General features: G+C 39.7%; 1 pseudogene; it reads right to left on the minus strand.

Moving 5' to 3' along the window:
- Positions 1 to 281: 281 nt before the first annotated feature.
- Positions 282 to 3,037, minus strand: LOC149253382 (25S ribosomal RNA; annotated as a pseudogene).
- Between the last annotated feature and the right edge of the window lie 3,398 nt (positions 3,038 to 6,435).

Raw genomic sequence — 6,435 nt, forward strand, 5'->3', positions numbered from 1 at the left:
TTACTTCATAACATGAATTTCGTCAATTGAGATGCCCCCATGGGAAAAAAATTGGACCTCTTATTTAATTTTATAACTTAATTTTTCACTTCATTTTGCTATGTTTTTCCTATGTTTGAATTTAGGATTTAAAATATAACAATAAATTTGAATTTAGAATTTAAGATATAAGACATAAAATTGGATTAATGCTATAAAAAAAATTGAAAATTTAACTATTCAAGTTCTAATTTGAGCAAATATCGTGACAATTTAATTTATTACTTAATTTTGGGCAACACAGTAAACTGAGGCAACCAAGGGATGAATCTCAATGGATTATGACAACGAGGCCACTCTACCGCTTAGAATACCCCATTGCATATTTAAGTCATCTACAAAGGATTATTCTCAATGACCATTTGGAATTAAAATTCAAAGTTGCCCCAACCAGGATGCTTCACAATTGACACAGGGCTTTAGGGGTGCCAAAGCAACACCCCTACTATGAGTCAAGACATACTCAAAGAGTGGCAAGTGTCACTTCCACAATCATTTAGTTATAATCTAACACATGGTACTTTCACGCCAATGACTTCTCAACCAAGTGCGATGACCAATTGTGTGAATCAATGATTCCTCTCATACTAAGTCGAATTACTATTGTGGTGTTATTCATACTTAGGGTAAAACTAACCTATCTCACGATGGTCTAAACCTAAATTATGCTCCCTATTAGTGGGTGAATGATCCAACATGGTGAATTATGCTTCAAAGACGATACAAGGCTTGCGATGCTCTTCCATATGTTGGACCCTATCTCCAATTGAACTAATTTTAGGTTGGGCGATTTGTTAAAAAAGGAAAGGTAACTCTTCTTAAGGTCCCCGATAACATATTTGATTTTTATAGTGTTTCCATCCACTGCCATGTCCAAGCTCAAGAATATTAACTTGATTCCTTTCCAATTCTCTTCCATAGTGCACCCTTGACATAGGGATTCTCCATATATTAGGATCAACTAAACCATGTCCAAGTGTTGTTCACATGGAACCTTTCCCCACTTTAGTCTTCAAAGTTGTCAATGGAATATTTTCTACTAACACCAATATTTGCAACAAGGGCCGATCCACCCAGTCTCATGACCAAGTTTTCTCAACAACCCTCATGTCCTACTCGTCAAAGCCTAGAAATTGCTTCAACATTCGAGTATAGGTTGTATGCTACAATGCCATATTCTAAGGGCTAGTTGATTCAGAAAGTGAGTTTTTGACACATTCTTTAGCAAATTTTGACTTCCTAAATCATCACCCTACTATCTTAAAAAACTATCACCCTTTTTGGGATCTAGGTTAGAGTGTAGTTTGACATTGTAACTCAACTTTCATTTCATCATGCGTCATCAGTTTTTCTTACCAAAAGTGCCCCACTTGGAGCTCTCGACTCTAGGGCACGGCTCAATGGAGTAGTCACATTGTCTTACCTATTTAAAGTTTTAGAATAGGTTGAGGGTGTTATGCCCCCAATGCCTATAATCATTTTCTTTACCCAATAAAACTCACATGTGAGCTCTAACTATCTTAAGGGAAACTTCAAAGGAAATCAGCTACCATATGGTTCAATTAGCCTTTTCCCCTTATTTAGACAAACAATTTGAAAATCAAGATTGTTATGTTCCCCCACTAGAATTTCCTCTAGCTTCACCCTACTCATGCATATTTCACCCTCTTTCGAGTTCCAATAGGTGTACTCACACTTGAGAAGTTTGCACAAGCTCAAAGATGGTCAACGACACACTCCACAGAGAGGGGATCTCACTCGTCAGCTTCCTTGCACCTCACAAGTTTACAAACCAACCTACTTTCATACATGTTAGAATCTTTGCTCCATGTTTCAAGACCAATCGAATGGAAAGCTCACTAACCAAAATCGTGAGTATGTAGGTGCACAATGACCCACTGAATATGCACATGCTTCATTCCTCGATTGCTAAAATGGAAAACCAATAGGTAGTACTCCATCCTCGTTAGTCTTGATGCAATGGCCCATGTCGGTTCACACCTCAAGTCAAATGACAAAATTTCCTGAGTCATCCTACATTTGAGTATGACGCATTGTTTGCCTCCATCCACTTCCCTATACCTAATTTAGACAAACAATTTTAAAATCAAGATTGTTATGTTCCCCCACTAGAATTTCCTCTAGCTTCACCCTACTCATGCATATTTCACCCTCTTTCGAGTTCCAATAGGTGAACTCACACTGAACAGTTTTCACAAGCTCAAATATGGTCAACAATGCACCCCACAGAGAGGGGATCTCGCTCATCAACTTCCTTGCCCCTCACAGGTTTACAAACCAACCTACTTTCACACATTTTAGAATCTTTTCTCCATGTTTCAAGACCAATCGAATGGAAATCTCACTAACCAAAATTGTGAGTATGTACGTGCAAAATGGCCCACTGAATATGCACATGCTTCATTTTGTGATTGCTACAATGGAAAACCAATAGGTAGTACTCCATCCTCGTTAGTTTTGATGTAATGGCCCATGTAGGTTCACACCTCAAGTCAAATGACAAACTTTCCTAAGCCATTCTACATTTGAGTATGACGCAATATCTTCCTCCATCCACTTCCCTCTCGATTATTTAAAGCACCCTTTAAATCTATTTTTCGAAGTCATTTTCATCTTTCCCTCACAATACTTGTTCATTATCAGTCTCTCGCTCATATTTAGCCTTGGATCAAATTTACCACCAAATTAGGGTTGCATTCCCACACAATCTGACTCACCAACAATGACTCATGTTGTGGTAGTGTCCCATCTTGACGAAGTTTTAACCCTCTTAGGTTTCACCTTTCAAGAGACTTGTGCCCCGTTCACCACTAAGGACACTTTTACAAACTATAATTCAAGTGACATTTCCACAGGATTTTCATGATGTGCTCTTCCCAATTTGCTTGCTGCTGCTAGAGAAATCCTTGTAATTTTCTTCTCCTCCACTTAATTATGTGCTTAAAATTAGTGGGTGTTCTCACATGAGATAGGTTGAAAATTGGAGTAAAAACCACCCACTATGATGAGAGGACAACATAGGAAAAACCAAATTCTTGTAATTCCCCTGCACAACCCACATCGAAAAATTCCAACTTCCCAACCAAGGTGACAAGTGCATTACTCACTAATTCTCATCGACACATGACACAAAACATGGCATGTAGTATTCCAACGAACTTGACCATGTTGAGCACAAATGACCACCTCCGTTCTCCAATGTCCTGAAAGGAGTGCATTTGTACTCATGTTAGGGAAATTTTCTATTCTTTCATTTGATACTTTTCCATAGCTCAATTCCCCTCCATCATTATTTTGTCACTCCCAGAGAAAACCTTGGATTGCTTACAAGACCAGTGCCTGGGCACATCTAGATTTTGTGTGTCTCAAATGATTCTCAGGAAAATGGAGACATCACACACACACACACACACACACACATATATATATATTAAAAGGAATGGGTTGGTTCATTCATCCAAAGGTATAATTCATGTATTTCTGGTACTTCTTCACATATGCAGTTCACAAAAATATGTGCATAAAATAGTGGAGGTCGAGTAGTTCAAGGACTTACAATTTAATAAGCTTTTGTAGAGCAATGAGAGAGGATAAGAAGAAAGAGAAACTCATCACATAGAGCTTAAAGCATCAAGAATTCTACCTTTAACACATAGAGCTTGAAGCATTAAGAATTTCTACACTTATTTGAGTTACGAGTAGATATAATGGACCAAAGAGAGATTGAATGCTATGGATCATGTAGCGCAATTTTAAAGATATAATCTCAATAATCTATACAGGCACATGCATTACTAAGTTAATACAAATGAATCTGTGAGGAAGTATGAAATATTTCTAGAAACTATGATTGCATGAATTCAGAGAAGAAACATGAACATAATGGGTTTTAACAGAAGGATAAAATAATGTAATACTTGAAGGGGGAATCACCACCATTTACCTGATATTCTAAAAGATCTGTATTATAAAGTCATAAAGTCTGAGCATAAGATGTAGCTTTTTCTTTAGGGTTTTTGAACCTTTGTAAAGTGTCGCTTCCCCTTATTTATCTAGAGAGGGGAGAATTTGAACATTCATTACAACAAAATATCTTCGACCGAGTCTCAGTCTATCAGGTCAACTAGCTGTCTCAGCTAGGGATGGCTTTGTGGCCCAAAAACATTACAAAATACTAATTTCCTCATTTAATGGAAACACACTACAGGGTGACAAAGCAAGTCAACAGTCAGATAAGAATCTTAACAAAATATCTCTGTGCCCATCCCAGTGATCTTCGCTGCTTCAGGTTGAATTTTTCTCATGGTCTGGCCTCCTGTGTTACTCAGCCGACTCCTGTCGCTTCTACCTTTACTGCTTGAACCATTCATCCTTCAAAGATGGGAGTGGGCACTATCAGTTTCATGTCGCAATACTGAAGCAAAGGACACCTAGGTGGTACTTCATCTTCCCTCTGTATGGGGGCACCATGCTGGATAATCAAGTCCTCCCAAGCTACTAAGTCTTTGTTTACTTCTGTCAGCGTCGACCCTAGTTCCGTGTCACAAAAGGCCTTTTTGGATCAGCCCATGCCAGGTTTGAATGCTCCATCTCCCTTATTAAGTTCCACATCTATCGACCCAGTGTGCCTTTAAAGTTATACACTACATGGTCGCAGAGTTCTCATATCGGGATTTCTCACTGAAAAGCCTTTATAGGACGGGGCCTCCAGATCCACTTTAGCCCCTTTTACTTCATGTGACCGAGGGCTATGACTAGGTGCTTAGTCCTCAGGTGCTAGGGCCATTGGACTTCCCTCTGGGGGTCTTTTTCCTTTGTTACTTGGAATACCGCATACCAGCGATTTATAACGCTTTGCCTTTGGTATCTCTCCTTGACCCTTGCGATTGTCGATATGCGGGATTGGGCCCACCCGAGGTATCTTAATCGCAAAATGAGAGAGAGTGTGAGGACGAATGGTTTTTAGAGGGGGGCATGAGCGGTAAGTCGTAAGTGAGGGGGGGTGCGAAATAATATAAGAGGGACATGTAGTGGCGGGGCCCAACGGGGAAACTGTTTTCTACAAACCCCGCCCCCCCGGCCGACAAACGCAAACATGGCGGGAGGTCCAAAAAGGCCTCGGAGACGTTGATATGGGCAGAGTCAATCTAGGTCATCCAAAGATGGGGGGTGTTTAATTAATATGTGGCTTTTGAAAAGGGATGGACCCGACAACCCTTTAAATCTATTGTATAACATATCGCATCCGGGAGAGTTCCTACATATCGCCATCGCAAGCCAAAAGGGACTTCTGCGGAGGAGGAACTTTGGCCTGTGCAATCTCCAATCTGCAGTATTGATGATGCCATCAGTGCCACGTGGCACTTCCTGAGTGGTGACATGTGTCACCTAGATATACCCCCATAGGACCCTCGAAGATGCCAAATCTGCATGCCATCTATCCTCCGTATGGTCACGTCATGTTGATGTCAGTTGCCATGTGTATTTATTGGGACCAATGGTATTCCGCCACGTGGCCCCCCTAGAGGAGAGAAAATGGCCCGCCTACCTCTGGTTTTGCAACTGATTTCCCTTGTAATTAGCATCGACCCTTCCCGATGCTTTACACTATAGCGGGACTCTTACACTTCACAGTCTTTTTAAATCCCAGTCCCATCCAGAATCATCAATCGTCAATAAGCCGTAAGACTGTGCGCATGACCTCTTACCATTGATAAGTCAATAAAATGGACCCATCGGTTTGCGATTTACGATATCAGCGATTGGTCGATCACAAATTTCGATGTCTTCCCTTGTCTTTGTTTCATAAAAGCCCCGATTGTGATTTGTGATGAGCCTGACCCTTAGCCATTTTTCCTTTGTTTTCTAGATTTGAAAGGGTATATTCAATCTGCTCTAACTTCTCATCCAAGAGTCTATTTTTGGACTTCCACCTACCATTGGGAAGTTTATTACGAACACTATCTAGTGGAGAGGGTCTGATTTAGCTTTGAGAGCTTTTGTGGCTTGGAATATGGCTGCACACCTCTATGTTCTTTTGTACTTTTTGTACAACTGGAACTCTATTTTTAGAAGGTGACAACACATTCAATCTCATCTATCAGTTGTGTTATAACCCTATTTTCCACTCCATTATAGTGAGAGAAACCAAATATCAACTTACCTCAGTTGTTTGGCTAAAATGCATCCCTTTTCACCTTTTCTTTTACTTATGTGAGATTTATCCCATCATAAAAGGGTGGAATTACATGATTGAGTTATTTCTCATAATTAATTTTCCAAAATATTGTAATTATGAGATAATAATTATTTCATAATTGAGATAATTGAGAAAAAACTCATAATTGTGAAACAGATTTCTAGAGTTTTCCATTC

This window comes from Pinus tabuliformis, chromosome 7, assembly GCF_031772625.1.
Source record: "Pinus tabuliformis cultivar Carrire ecotype Pingquan chromosome 7, CPIR1, whole genome shotgun sequence".
In the NCBI taxonomy this organism is placed as follows: Eukaryota; Viridiplantae; Streptophyta; class Pinopsida; order Pinales; family Pinaceae; genus Pinus; species Pinus tabuliformis.